The sequence below is a fragment of the Cyprinus carpio genome, chromosome A15, assembly GCF_018340385.1.
Source record: "Cyprinus carpio isolate SPL01 chromosome A15, ASM1834038v1, whole genome shotgun sequence".
Taxonomy (NCBI): Eukaryota; Metazoa; Chordata; class Actinopteri; order Cypriniformes; family Cyprinidae; genus Cyprinus; species Cyprinus carpio.
This window is the reverse complement of record NC_056586.1, coordinates 22093477-22110094: the sequence shown is the minus strand read 5'-3', so window position 1 is coordinate 22110094 and position 16618 is coordinate 22093477. Positions and strand designations below refer to the sequence as shown.

Below are 16618 nucleotides of genomic sequence, written 5' to 3'. Positions count from 1 at the left end.
TCGCATATAAGCATATATATATATATATATATATATATATAGATATATATATATATAGATATATATATATATATGCAAAATATTAACAGATGAACCCTTTGATTTTAATAATGTATAAGTAAATGTTGAAATGAAGTATGATTTTTTTTCCATGTCAGCTGATGTAGTTAATACGCAGTAATAGAAGCTTACTGTAAAGTGTTATCAATGTTTTGCATCTTACAGTTTCAAAAAACATCATTGACCAGAATGTTATCTGACATGCTGTGCTAATAACTCAGAAAAATAAAAACATGCACCTAATTATGAAAAATACATCTGTTCTGTAAGTGAAGTGGTTTCATATAGTAATAAAAAAATTATCATAGGTTATGGTTATTTTTTTAAATGGATGTCATCTTTTTTTCAGCACATACGCGTCTTAATGTCTAAGATCAGCTGTTTTCGAAAGATTAGAAACTGATTTCCAAGTGAAGGCTATGCATTTTTTTAGCAACCCAAAAATGTAAAAAAAAAAATAAAAAAACATTTTTTAAAATGCTATTTCAAAACGTACAGCATAGATTTGTCAATACAGATCTGATAATATAGAGCAAAAATATTTAAATATATTTTGATATAGCTTTGGTACTCATTTATATATAGTAAAATTATAAATATTTTTTAAATGCTCAAGAAATGTAAGAGAAAATCTAAAAATTTAAATATATAAAAATATATATATATTTTTGTATTTCGTTTGAGTACATTTTGTTAGAAGGTTTAAATAAAATATATATACTTTTTTCCAAATATAATTTTTTTTATTTACATATATATCACAACACATATTTAGTCATTTTCCAACAATAGCAGTCAAGATTTATTTCGGTTTGACAATTGATCTTTACTATACTTCATTCCTCATTCATGTCATATTTCAGATTTAGTTTAATATCAATGGTACAAGCTTGTTTTGCCAGACGGGTATTTTAATGAGAGAGTGTTTATGAGCTTCTGATCGTTAATATTAAACATTATACAATTACATTACAGTTTTAAAATAGAAACATACCACCATCCATCAGTAAACTAAACCATTTATTCTAAGATCATATATGAAAATAAAAGGCCAGGAGAACAGGAGTAAAACATCGGACATGGAAACTTTTTATTATGAAAGATGCATCAGAACAAAAGGACAAAACGTTCCCAGATGAGCAAACGCAGCTACAGTACAGACGCACGGCATTGTGGGACACGCTGGAGAATTGAGGTCTTGCAGACAAACACATGAGAGACGTCAGAGAGGCATGCGGTTCCCCTCCACGCACACCTACACCCACCGACCCGTGACCCGTCTTCAGACACACGATTTACGCCAAACAAACCACCCACCTACCTACCCACTACAAACACAAACCCTTATTCAGTGGAGCCTGAGAGAGAGAGAGAATGAGTGTGAGTGAGTGAGTGAGAGAGAGAGAGAGAGAGAGAGAGAGAGAGAGAGAGAGAGAGAGAGAGAGAGAGTGAGTGTGTGAGTTGAGTGAGTGAGTGAGAGAGTGAGAGAGTGAGAGAGTGAGAGAGAAAGAGTGTGTGTGTGTGTGTGTGTGTGTGTGTGTGTGTTTGTGTGTGTGTGTGTGAGAGAGAGAGAGAGACAGAGAGTGGTGAGTGAGTGAGTGGAGAGAGAGAGTGTGTGTGTGTGAGAGAAGTGAGAGAAAGAGTGTGTGTGTGTGTGTGTGTGTGTGAGTGAGGGAGGAGAGAGGGAGAGAGAGAGAGAGTGGGTGAGGGGTGAGAGGTGTGTGGTGAGTGAGTGAGGAGAGAAAGAGTGAGTGAGAGAGTGTGAGCGGTGGTGAGAGAGTGAGAGAGTGAGAGTGTGTGAGTGGTGTGTGTGTGTGGTGGTGTGTGTGAGAGTACACGGGGAGAGAGAGAGAGAGAGAGGGGTGAGAGAGGGAGAGGTGTGTGAAGAGAAAGAGTGTGTGTGGAGGTGTGTGTGTGAGAGAGAGAGAGCAGAAAGAGGGTGTGGTGAGAGAGAGAGAAAGAGTGAGTTGAGAAGAGAGAGAGAGAGTGGAAAGTGAGGTGAGAGAGAGGGTGAAGGGAAGAGTGGAGTGGGTGTGTGTTGGGGAGTGGAGGGAGAGAGAAGGGGTGGTGAGGAGGAGAGAGAGAGGTGAGAGATTGGGGTGTGTGAGGGGGAGAGAGAGATAGAGTGTGTGTGAAGAGAGAAAGAGAGAGAGGTGAAGGTGTGAGTGGAGAGTGAGAGAGATGAGGGAGAGAGTGTGGTGGGTGAAAGTGGAGGGAGGGGGTGAGGGTTCTGAGGGAGGGGTCAGTGAGAGGAGGGGGAGAGTGTGGTGGTGAGGGTGTGTGGAGAGGACTGAGAGGAGAGAGTGTAGTGAGGGGAGAGAGAGTGTGGGGGAGGAGAGAAGGGAGAGAAAGAGTGTGAGGGTGGGGCGTGTGGGAGGGAGAGAGTGAGAGAGTAATGGGTTCGGGGGGGGAGGAGAGTGAGAGAGAGGTGGGAGGGGAGGAGGGTAGGGAGAGGTGAGAGGGTGGGTGTGGGGATGAGTGGGGGAGAGAGGGAGGGGAAGGTGGGGAGGGCGGAGGTGTGGGAGGGAGAGATAGGAGAGAGGGGGAGAGGGGGGGTGGTAGTGAGAGGAAGGAAGAGTGGGGAGGGTGTGTTTGTGGGGCGGGAGAGAGAGATAGTGGTGGGGATGTAGAGCAGAGTTGAGGAGAGGGAGAGGAGTGGGTGGGGAGAAGAGGTGTGGAGTGAGGGAAGGGGAGGGGGGGGGAGGGGGTGGAGGTGGAGAGGAAGGGGGGGTGTGTGAAGGAGAGGGGAGAGAGGGGGAGTGGTAGGAGTGGGGGGTGTGGGTGTGGAGAGGGGAGGAGAGAGGGGAGTGTGAGTGAGAGACGGGGGAAAGAGTGTGGGGGAGGGGAGGGGGGTGGAGAGAGGGAGAGGGAAGAGGGTGTGGTGGTGAAGAGTGAGAGGAGAGTGGGAGTGAGGAGAGTGAGGGAGAAGGAGTGGTGGGGGGGAGGGGAGGAGGTGAGGGTGAGAGAGAGGGGAAGGGGGGTGAGAGAGGGAGGGAGGTGGGAGGAAGGGAGAGTGAGGGGAGGAGGGAGTGGGGGAGGGGGGGGGAGTGGGGGACGTGGGAGGGGCGGAGAGGGGGCGAGAAGGTGGGAGGGGGGAGTGAGCGGAGGAAGAGGGTGGGGTGGTGGGGGTGGTGGAGTGAGAAAGAGAGGGGGAGGGGGGGAGGAGGGGAGGGAGAGGGGGTGTGGAGGAGTGAAGGGAGAGGGAGAGTGGGGGGTGGAGAGGGGGGGGGCGAGCGGGGAGTTTGTGAGGGTGGAGGTGGAGGGGGAGAGTGGAGAGGGAGGGAGAGGAGGGGGGTGAGGAGAGAGAAAGGGGGTGGAGGGGGGGGTGGGGAGGGGGGAAGGGGAGGGGGAGGAGAGAGGGTGTGTGAGAGGGGGGAGAGAGAGAGAGAGAGGGGGGGAGAGAGGGAGTGTGAGAGGGGAGAGAGGGAGGAGGGGAGTGGGGGGGGGAGTGAGAGAGGGGGAGAGAAGGAGGGAGAGAGAGGAGAGGGGAGGGGAGTGAGGGGGGTGGAGGGAGGTGGTGGAGAGAGGGAGGAGGGAGGAGGTGAGGGAGGAACAGAGGGAGAGGGAGGGGGGAAAAGTGAGGGGGGGGAAAGGGGGGTGGAGGAAGGAGGAGGGAGAGGGAAAGGGGAGGAGAGGGTGGAGGGAGGGAGAGAGAGAAGAGGGGGGGGGAGGGGGGAAAGGGAGGAGGGGGTGGGTGGGGAAAGGAGGGGGGCGGGAGGGAGGGAGGGAATGAGGGAAGAGAGAGAGAGGGTGTGAAGGGGGGGAGTGAGAGAGAGTGGGGGGAGGGGAGAGGGAGAGAGGGAGGGAGGGGAGGAGGGAGGAGAGGGGGGGGGAGTGAGAGGAGGAGGGGGGAGAAGAGGGTGGGTGTGAGTGGGGGGAGGGGGGGGAGGGAGGGGGGGAGAGGGGGTGGGGAGAGAGTGAGGGGGAGAAAGAGTGTGGGGGGTGAGGGTGAGAGAGGGAGAGTGAGGAGAGGGAGCAAGAGAGAGAGTGTGAGTCAGACTGCGAACCATTGAGAGAGAAAGAGAGAAAGAGAGAGTAAATAAAGTGTGTGAGTGAGAGAGAGAGTGTGTGTGAGCGAGTGAGAGAGAAAGAGAGTGTGAGAGAGAGAGCAAGAGAGAGTGTGAGTGAGAGAGTGAGAGAAAGAGAGAGACAGAGTATATGTATGTATGTGTGTGTGTGTGTGTGTGTGTGTGTAATATATAAGACTTATTTATACATTTATTTGAAAAGATATTCTTAGATATGTATCATAATATTTAAAATATTCTACTTGATCTGTTGATTCAGCAGATGATTCATTGTTTGTCTTGTTTCTGAAATAACAAAAGTGATTAATGTGCTCATGTTCCTTAAAAATATCGTGCTGGAATATTCAAGGACTTAGGTCCTCCATTTCTGGTGTTAAGAGCCAACATTCAGAATTCAAAAGAGAAATTCTGACATTATAATACTACAAGAAACATGGACGGTAAGAGATTTGTCCACTGGCTGCCCAACTGGGTTTACAGAAATCATTTTACCATCCACCAAAACTAAAACCATCTCAGAACAACGACATATACAGACAGCCCTCTTCAATCCTACAAATGGACATAAAACAGCAAAGAAAACGATCAAAGTGCAATAGAAAGTCAAACTATCCAATTACTATTGGACAAATTTATACACATATCCACAAAATAAAGAAGGTATAAATCTGGCACTAAAGGACTTTTCAGACATATTCCACCAATCAGCATCCATGAGCAAAAAATCATCAAAAAGAAAACCAATGAGAAGTGGTTTGACGATGAGTGTAAAAGAATTAGAACAGTATGAAATCTTTCAAATAAAAAAAACTGAGATCCTGACAATCAAGAACTCTGTCTTCAGTATCATGAAGCTCTTAAAGCGTACGAACAAACTCTAAAAGTGAAAAAGGAAGAGCATACAGAACAATTATTTCAAACAATGGAGGAATCAATAAATACCAGTAACTTCTGGAACACTCTTTTGAAGAATTCAAAAGAGGGACTACAGCAGCTCCACAAAAACTTAAAGACACAAACTCAAACTCTTAAAACCAAAAATCAAGAACAAAAATAACAAAAAATAATCCAGGTGTAAGGAAAATAAATACACTTTCAGAGCAAGAAACCAGGTCCTCCAACACACCCAGGAATACACCTAAACATCAGCTCGACGCGGAGCTAAATTAAAGCACAAAAACAACTAAAAACTTCTACATGATCAAAATACAATTCAACATGAAATTCCAATTCAAACCGGGCTAAAAATCCTTAAATCAATAATAAACCTTAATAAATCAATAATTGAACCAATTGCTCTTTATGGCAGTGAGATATGGGGACTTTTAAAATGGGAAAAAGAAGAAATTGTAATTATGCACACAAGCCTAAGACTGTCAGCCAGCGGAAACAAAACTGTACTGTTGTGCAAAGTTATTTTTATTTTTTAACAATGTCTTTGATATTTTTCTTGATTGTGGAAAAAAGAAAAGAAAGTATACATATACTTAGTTATTTAACAGATCTGTTTTTGTTTTATGTATTATATAATAGTTTATTCCTTATTCATGTAATGTACAATGCTTTGGCAAACTGTGCAAGTCATGCCAATAAATCTGTTTCATTTGAGAGAGAGTCAAAAACACTGGGAAGTACAAACAAACAAGCAGAATAAAATACTACATAAAAAAAAGGCCTGGAAACTATAAGCATATATAAAAGCTAAAAAATAAAAAATTTTTTTTTTTTTTTTTTTAAATGGAACCGATTACAAACAAACAGGAAAACAGTGAAATACTTTCACAAAACAAAAATCAATAATGAATAACCACAAAAAAAAAAAAAAATAAAAAAATAAAAAAAATTAATGTTTCTTTCAAAAATGGAACCTACTACAAAACAAAAAATCTGAAAAAACAACAGGAAAATGAAGTTAAATCAAGTCAACTAAAAATATGCATTAACTCTACTACTATAAATACAAAACAAGCCAATTAAAAAAATAAAAATTATTAAAGGTTAAATAAAATCAATTAAAAATACACCTTTTAAAAAGGACACTACTACAATCAAAAACAAGGCAATTTAAAATATTTACTTAAAAGACAAAAAAAGCTACAAGCAGAAAGACCATTTAAATTTTTTTTTTTTTTTTTTTTTTAATTAGATAATTACTATGATCAAAAAAGAAAAAAAAAAAAATAATATAAATAAAAAAAAAAAAAAAAAAAGGCAAATAAAAAAAAAAACTTAAACAAAAAAAAATTACAAAACCAAGCCAGTTGAAAACAGCAATAAAAAAAAAAAAAAAAAAATACAAACCAAGCCAGTTGAAAACAGCTTTATTTACTTAAAAAAACTAAAGAATAATAATATATATATAAGATTTAATTAATTTATAAAAAAAATATATATATATACAATTTCTATAAACAATATTTAAAACTGCAAAAAAACGTTTTGTTGGAACTTTTTTTTTTTTAAGAAAAAAGGTAATTATGACTACCAGTACAATCCAAACCAAGACAAATCAAATCCTGTGGGGGCTGGACACACACACACACACACACACACACAAAAAACACACACAAACAAATGTTCTTGAGCATTATTAATTCATTATATTCAGTATCAACACGTCAAGAACACACAGGCCTGAAGCGCTGAAGCTTCAAACGCTCTCATACACACACTGACCTCAAACACACTGCTCTCCCCTACACACACTTGCGTCTGCTCGTCCCCTCTAGCTAAGCTAACAGTTGCTCTGCTCGGTGTCTGCGGTGAAAACATCCAGAAACACATCATCTCCTTCATCTACTTTTTAGAACGCTAACCATCTCAAGCATCCACATCCACACACATACACCCACTTCACCCACAGGCAGGAGCATGTAACTACAGCGGTTTCCCTCAATTCTGATCCCTGCGGCCGCCGCTGCTTCCTCTGCTCCACAAAACACCGTTTGTGTTTCTCCAGCAGGCTGATGCCTTTTACCAATCACACAAACAAAAAACAAAACACTAAACAAACCACTCCACAAACCAGTCACAAAAGCCCGGGTGAAAACCTCTCTATCCTGCCTCACACTTCCTGTGCAAACTCCTCCCACTCTTTATTTGAGCAAGAGACACGCATTTGTCAATCATTCCTCCGCCCACACATATGCCCCCCGCCCACTCACCCCGGGCTTGCGTCCCCATCCAGTTCCTTTGGGCCGAAACCACATAGTCCTTATTGGAGGGCATGGGCACACGAGCTCGAGCACAGAAGCCCGGGTCACCCGGCCGCAACGCCCTGATCAACAGAGAGAGAGAAAAATCAGAGCACAGAAACCAAACTGAACAGTCTCTGTGTGTGTCACGCTTCACATCACTACAAAAAAACTAATTACACAAATTATAGAATGCATTTTCAAACTATTATATAACAGATTTCCTTAAAATAATGTTCAAATATTAAGTGTTCATTTTCATTAATTAACATTAATAAAAATATTAGAAGGAATTGCACAAAATATACAATGCATCTTTTAACAGAACTATTACAAATAAAAATAAATAAAATAAAAAAAAAAATGAAATAATAATTAGAATAAACAGAAATAAAACAAAACTACTACAAGGATTATACAATGCATTTAAAAATTATAATAATATAATAAATGCATTTCATTATAATAAATATAACAATCAAATAATGACAAATTATGACAAATATTATGAATATCAATATATTCTATAAATTATGAACAAAAGTAATACCATTTTAAATAATCAATGTGCATGAATTACGAAGAAATTCACAAGTATAAAAGATTTGATTAAAATTATAATACAATAAGTTGTTCTGGGGACGATTTTTTTGTTGGAAAAGTATTTTAAAAGAAATCATTTTTCACGTGCATGCAAGCATTAACTCATAACAAATATGATGTGCGCAGCTCAAGGATTGTGAATGAATATTGCCATTGAGGTACTTATTAGAAGCATAATAAAAAAGTCGACGTAAGATAGAGATAAAATATGGGATTCTCTGTCGTGGAGTCTATGAAGGACCAATGGTGTGAATATGATTGGGGGCATATAAAGCGATTACTGGGCCGTAGGTCATGGAACCGCCATGGAATTCGTATCTACTGTTAATTGCGCATGTATAATACAAGTAAGTCTAAAATAAGTAATGAAGTACTATTAATAAAATATACCCTATGTGAGCAACCCAGCGCGTGGTGATAATTATTAATAAAATACTATGGCAGCGAAAGTTAGGACCGTACTAGGATGGAGTTGACCTCAAAGAGATACGACAGTAAACCGCGAGATGCCGGGGGACAAGCAGGCGTGAGCAGAGCACAAGAGGGGAGGAAGGAATGCCCGTACCGCGAGAGTGTGTGGCGAACGGGTGGGTGATCTGTGTGGAAGACGGGGAGGAAAGAAAAGATGAAAAGAAAACAGGCGGAAAAGAGACAAACAACGAAGCCATAATAGGGGCCATTAAATAACATTAACAAAGAGGAAAGTAGGGGGGGGCAAGGGGCTGTCTAGGACATGGAAAACACGGGATTAGAACAAATAAGGGACGGGAAGGGACAATGAGTCTAGGCCCAGATAGGAAGGCCGAACAGGCTTTTTTAGGCTTCAGTTTCGTGCACGGTGGGCACAGGGCACGAGGCGATCTGTGGAGAGGTTTTGACGGGTTGTGTGGTGATCATGCAACCCACACAGAATGGCTTGAGTTGTTAGAGAGACCACTTCTTCCTCTCCGTGAGCGTCACTTTCTCCAGATCTCTGCGAGGAGTCTGGCCTCCTGACGGGGAGGAAGCTGGAAAGAAGGAAGCAGAAACATCCACACACTCCGATGTATTGAGGATGCTAGAGACTCGTCAGGCTTTCCGTGTGTAACCACAAAATCTCAGAGATGAAGAGAACACACAAAGAATGGGGTGAGTTGGGGGTTATTTGTTTTTTTGGGTTACAGGTTCAAAAGGTCAAAGACACACCACAGTCACCACGACTGAGGACTTGACGACATACAGAACAGAAGTCTGCCCAATAGAATGCTAAAAGAACCATCAACGGAACAGATCAGAATCGAGAGTACGAGATCAAACTGAATCTGATCAAAAGAATCAAATCACACTGAATCAGTTTGAATCAAGTCTGATTAAAAGATTCTATTTGATGCTATTAGATTTTATACAATCTAATAAGATCATTCGACCGAATAGAATCTGATCAAATAGAACAAAAAAAAAAAACACACAACAGAATAGAACGATTGTTTCTTTCTTTCACACACACATCAGTGTTAGAAGCATTGCTGAACTTGAGACGGTCCAGAGGGGTCATGCTCTCACACACACACACACACACACACACAGAGGGTGAACCTGAGCGCGGGGCAAAGGCGTCCGGCTCTTCCCGGCTCTCAGACGTCTGAGGCTCACTCACACGCTACAGAAAGAGGAAGAGGAAGGAGGGACAGAGTGACAGTGAGGGGTGACAGATGATTGACAGGTGAGGTGTGTGTGTGTGTGTGTGTGTGTGTGTGTGTTACCTGAGGCGTCTGCGCGGGGCGACCTGCTGGTCCAGGTCTCTCTGCTCTCTCTCCTCTCGCGTCATTCCCTTGTAGTTGGACGATAAACCGAAGATGGGCCGCGACCACTCGTCTGCACACACACACACACACACATCATCACAGGAACACACACTCAAGCGGACACAGATCTAATGCAGTCAGAGTGTGTTCGTACTGATGAGTTTGAGCGCGAGGTCTTTGTTGGCTCGAGACTCTTTGGGGTGTTTGTAGAGGTACATGACGGCTCGCCCGATTCCACTGAGCTTCAGTGTTTCCTGACTCACGCTGGGCAGCTGAGAACACACACACACACACACCTCAACACTACATTCAGTGTAATAACTCCAGTTTTAACAACTCTCAGAAATCACGTTTTTTCATTATGCATTCCAATTAATCTCCATCAGACTGCAGCTGGGTTGTGTGTGTCTGGGTTAAAAATAACTTAAAAAAAAAACAGCTAATATGATAAAACAGTAAAAATTAAAAAAAAAAGAAAACTGAGTTATTAGATTTTTTACAAATAAACTCTTCATATATATATATATATATATATAAAGATTCCTGCAGGATCTTTTTTTTTGTTATTATAGTACAAGTTCAATAAACAGATTATAATAAATAAATAAATAAATGTATGTATGTATGTATGTATGTATGTATGTATGTATGTATGTATATATATATATATATATATATATATATATATATATATATATATATATATATATATAAACAAATAAAATATTTAGAAAGCTTACAAAGTTAACTTTTAATTTTTAAAAAAATACAGTAAACATTTTAAAAGTAAAAAAGAAAAGAAAATATTCCCCAATGCAAAATATTAATAGTCGAAATGATATTATATATTAGGTTGCATAATATCATTTGGACACTCCAAATGATATTATACAACCTAAACTAGCTTTGCCGTGACACAAAATGTCAAATTAACACAAGCACACACACATATATACACATACACCACACATACATGCAACCACACACATACATATTTACATACACATATATACATACACATTTATATATATATATATACACCCACACATGAATAAATATAAACAATACATGTATATGAAAAGTTTCTAACACACACATATATATATATATACACACAAAAAAAAAAAAAAAAAATAAAAAAACATAAAAAAAAAGCATTTAAAAAAAAGCACCAGCGCTAAGGGCTCATCACCCTACCTCAGACAATCATGGTGTAAGTTATAAAGAAACAGTAAAAGCAAAAAATAAAAAATACATATCCCCTAACTCAATCCACAATAACAGAATGTAATAATAAAATTACATCTAAAAAACTTAAATGAATAATAACAATGATTGCTTTAAGAATCAGAGCATAAAGAGAGAGTGCAGACTGACCTCCTGCAGGATCTTGAGGAGCTCCTCTCGTATCTTGAGCGCTGGCAGACTCTTATCCGGGAGAGGACTGATCCACTCCTTTATGGCCGTCATCACGCCGCTGTCTATGAACGTGTCCTTCAGATCCTGCCTGCACACACACATTTCAGTGCATTAGCGTCTGTCCTGAAAGAACGGCACAGTAAACACACACACACACACACTCACTTCTTCAGATGCATCACCACTGTGGGCAGCAGCATGAGCTTCTTCAGAGCCGGTTTCTTCTTGCTGTTCAGACTCCGGTCCTCCTGAAGACACAAACACAGAGCAGACACTGAATCCTAGGCGTGTGCGTGCATTCAAAACATTAGGCTCAGTCAGAATTTGAAATGTTTTTGAAAGAAGTGTCTTATATAGGAACAGATGAAATCTTTGATTTTTTCCCCCCATTCTACTTCTTTTTGTTTGCTTTTCTGGATTTTCTGAAGGTTAAACTTTAACCAGAAAGCATGTCTAATTAACAGAAATCACAAAACTTAAGAACAATCTAATAAACGTTTTTAGGGTCCAATAATTCTATTTGTGTTTTCCAAAATTTATAAAAATTTAAAATGAAATTATATAAAAATCAAAAAATCCTTTAAATTTAAAACAAAATAAAAATTAAAAAATAATTAATACTTAAATCAAAAAACATTTAACAGTGAAATATTATTAAAATGTAAAACAGCTGTTTTCTATGTGAATATGTGTTAAACTGTAATGTATTTCTGTGATGCGCAGCTGTATTTTCAGCATCATTACTCCAGTCTTCAGTGTCACATGATCTTCAGAAATCATTCTAATATGATGATTCACTGCTCAAGATTATTATACATTTTCAGTCAATGCTGTGCTGCACAATATTTTTGTGGAAACTGTGATACATTTTATTTTTCAGGATTCACAGATGAATAGAAAGTTTAAAAGAACAGCATTTATTAGAAACACACACTCACTCACACACACTCAGACACACACACACACTCAGACACACACTCTCTCTCTCACACTCTCACTCTCTCACACACACACACACTCTCTCTCTCTCTCACACACACACACTCAGACACACACTCTCTCTCACACACACACTCTCACACTCTCTCACACACACACACTCTCACACACACACTTCTCTCTTCACACACACTCTCTCACACACACACTTTCATCTACACACACACACTCACACACTCACTTTCGCTTTCTCTACACACACACACACTCTCTCACACTCTCTCTCACACACACACTTTCACACACACACTCTCTCACACACACACTTTCTCTCACACACACACACACACACTCTCTCTCTCTCTCTCTCTCTCTCTCACTCTCTCTCTCACTCACTCTCTCATTCACACACACACACACACACACACACACACACACACACACACACACACACACTCTCTGTCTCTCTCTCACACACACACTCACATGCACGCTCTTTTCATGGCGGTCAACGATGACGTAATCCGACATCATGACGTCATTTTGATGACCATATGCCACTTACATCATCAAGGCGTACTGATGAAATCCTCGATCCGCTTCGATGCTTAAGTTTAAGCCTCAGCTTGGCTTTCTTCGAATGAAAAGTGCATGATGTCAAAAGTCTGACATGAAGGACATGTGCTTAAAACCACCTGCGATGATGCGGTTACATCGCAATGCAGAGACACCCCTGAGCCTCTCAGCAGCAGGAAAAACTCCCGAATCGTAATTCTGCTTCCAGCCGCATATGGCAGCCAGCTGGAATGAGCTTACTCAATTCTTTTTCTCCCTCTGTCCACATCGCCGTCTCTGACCAGAGTCGATTCCCGTGCCGCTCTCAGCCTCCCCGACGCCGCAGTCTCTTCTCCAAAGTGCCTGCCTCCCCAGCTCCTCTCTCTTGGAACCCCTGAACACACACACACACACACACACACACACACACATTACACATACACAGGTAAAAACAAAAACATAAAAAAATTAAAAAATTTTGTGCCGTGCACTGTATTTATTCTTATTTTAAAGTGAACTGTGCTTGTTCAGACTGTTTTGTGATCTCAGAGAATCAGTTCAAGACAACAATCCGAGGTAAAGAGAAACTGTTTTTGATAAAAATGAGTATTAAGTCAAATTTAACCAACTGGGTTATAAAGTATGAGTTATTGTGAATATCCAAGATAATTATTCATATGCAAACCTGACATCAATAATGGTCCTCACCTGACACTATTATCTTTACAGCTAACATCTAAATTTCATTAATAATTTTGCAACATAAACACTTATTTTCCTGTTTTTCACTTTGAATGTGCTTTAAAATAATCAACTGTATAAAGAAATCTGACATCAACTGTAATGTATTTAATCAAAAAACATCACTTGATATAAAATAAACATTAACTGAAATAAGATTTTTTTAATTTATAAATAAAATTCTTATTTTTCAGCTTGTTGCAAAGTAATATTTTCATTTCCATTTAGCTTAATTTAAGGTACCTAAAATAAAAATTAAACAAAAAAATATATATAGAGAGAGAGAGATAAAAACAACAACCTCAAAACTAATAAAATGACAACAAAGCAAAACTTTAAAGCAATTGAAAAACAAAATATAAAATAAAAATAGCATCTTAATATTAAAAACACTGATGTATTTCTAAAATGACACTATTTTTCGAAGAGCTGCTTTACAGTTGACATTGAATTTGTTTCATAATTGATTAATTTTGTAACATTAACAGTTATCTTGTTTTTTCTCTGTGAAGCTGCTTTGAAATAATGTATTATATTATATATTAATATTGTATAAAGCTGTAAAAATAGATGTGACTTGATTAAGAGAATTATTTATATTCAAATCTGATGCAGTCTCACCGTAAACTCCTCCTCTTCCTCGTCGCCGGACTCTCCAAAGATGTCTGCGATCATCTTCCTGAGGGACAGAAAGAGACGGTCACACACACACACACACACACACAGAGGCAGAGAGAGAGAGATGAAGAGCGTTACTGACTCTTCCTCATCGTCGCCGGACTCGCTGTCGCTGCCGAACAGAGCCTTCTCGTCCCCGTCCCTGAGCCCTCTCTTCATCGTCCTCCTCCCCATCCGCTGTCTGAGCCCAGCTGCCTCCTTCAGTTTAGCTGCTAAACTCTTTATCAGGAGCTCCAGAGTGTCATCACTGCCGGAGTCTTCATCACCAGACACCAGCCTGCTCTTCTTCACCTCTGCAGAGACACAGGCGCCATCATCATCATCATCATCATCATCATGTGCAGTGAGAGCAACCTAACCTCACTTTCCTCATCTTCATCACTGTCTGACAGAACCGCCTTTCTTCCTTTCACTGAAAGACAATTCACAACAAAGTTTCTACTTATAAACTTACTTATTATAATAATGTATTATTATTGTTATTATTATTAAATAAAATTGAAAAGAAGATCCAATGATATATTATAAATATAATATTATTAATAATAAATAACATTCTAAAAACAATATTATTAATAAAAAAAATTAATATATAATAACTTAGATTACAGATAAAATATAATATTCTAATGAGTTCAAAATAAATATATAACTATTATAAACAGTAGTAGTAGTCAAAAAAAGCCAAATTGTAACAAAACAATACTATTATCAATAATATATTAATTAATATTATAATACAGAACAAACACAAATGTATAATCAATATTAAAATATTTTATAAAAATTATAAATAGTCAACCTATAATAGTAGTCCTTATAAACTATATTATATTTACACCAATAAAGCATTTGTAAAATATATTATTTGATATTTTTACATATTCATTATTGAGATTTATAATTGCATTTATGAATATAATGACATTTGAAAAAATCTGAATAATAAATTTACATATATAACTTAGAATATTATAATCATTTTAATACCTACAATAATAATTTATATATATATTTATTATTTATTAGCTTATATTATGTTGTTAAAAGTTGACTATTAGAATAATTATATATATATATATATATATATATATATATATATATATAAATAGATAGATATATAGATAGATAGATAGATATAAAATTATTCTAAAGTCAACTTTTAAAAAGCATATTATGTCACATACAATGTCAATACCATAATAATCCTATAAACCTATAATAATAGCATTTTATAAACTATATTATATGTACAACAATAAAGCATTTGTACAAATATTATTATTAATATTATTACTATTATACGGAGATTATAATTGCATTATGAATATAATGATATTTGAAAAATCTGAATAAAATTACATATAACTTAGAATATTATAATCATTTTAATACCTACACACACACACACACACATATATATTTATTAATATTGCTTATAATATGCTGTTAAAAGTTGACTATTAGAATAATTTTATATATATGTAGATAGATAGATATAAAATTATTCTAAGTCAACATTTAAAAGCATATTATAAACAATATTAACAACACAATTATAAATAATCCTATAAATTACACACACACACACACACACATATATAAATCGTATAATTATAATTAAACAACACTAAAGGTAATTTTTGATTTGATTGTGAGTAAACAAACATACCAGGCTTTTCATCTTCCTCATCTTCATCTTCATCATCACTGGCCAGAGCCCGTCGTTTAGGCCCTTCATCTTCATCACTTCCTGCTTCTTGTTTCGGTCGCTCCTCTTCTTCATCACTGTCTGAGTTCATCACAGCTTCCACTTTCCTCCCTCCTTCCTCCCTCCCTCCCTCCCTTCTCTTCTGCATCAGAGTCTCTCAGAGTCTTCTGTTTGCTTGTCCTCGCCTGAATCGCCACGCTGCCTGATTTAGGGCTGTGTCTCTTCTGTGTTTCCTCCGCTCGAGTCGCCGGCAGGGTGTGGTTTCTCCTCCTCCTCCTTCCCTCGATGTCCCAGGTGCCGCTTTTCTTCTTCACAGGAGAGCTGCCCTCTTCCTCCCCCTCACTGTCTGCGGGTCACGGGCGCTCAGGCTCCCCTGATTCGCCAGCGCCTCCTCCTTCCTCGAAGCCAGGATCCGAAGCTGCTGTCTGCCGCGGAGCGCGCCCTCGTTATCACCGTACTTTCATCCTGAGAGAGCAGAGCAATCACTAAACAATACCATCAGCGAAGAGTCAGGCTTGGAGAATGTAAGAAAATTATCAATGGATGCTTCCTGCAGTGAATGGTGCCGCCAGAATGAGAGAGTCCAAACAAAATGATATTTTTTTTAAAACATCACAAGTAATCCACAATGAAGATGTGTTCAGCTTTTGTCTCTCCAGATGATTACTGATGGACTGAGTTTTGGGGACTCTCATTATGATCCACCCTGGGAACCCAATTAACTCAGAGAAAAATTACCCTACATTGAGGTGATAACGGATTCAATGCCTAAATTTCTCAAACCTGAGAGAAGAAGCAAGATGAAAACAACATAATCATTGATCTCGGGATTTGTATGAGCGTGAGCGCAAAAAAACACAGACCCGAAAAAAGAAGAAGAAAAAAAGGAAAAGAAAGTTTACGGCA

The 16618-nt window shown here is 39.0% G+C and overlaps 1 pseudogene; it reads right to left on the bottom strand.

Annotated features, from left to right (window-relative positions):
- Window positions 1-6698: 6698 nt before the first annotated feature.
- On the bottom strand, window positions 6699-16062 carry LOC109093243 (annotated as a pseudogene).
- Between the last annotated feature and the right edge of the window lie 556 nt (window positions 16063-16618).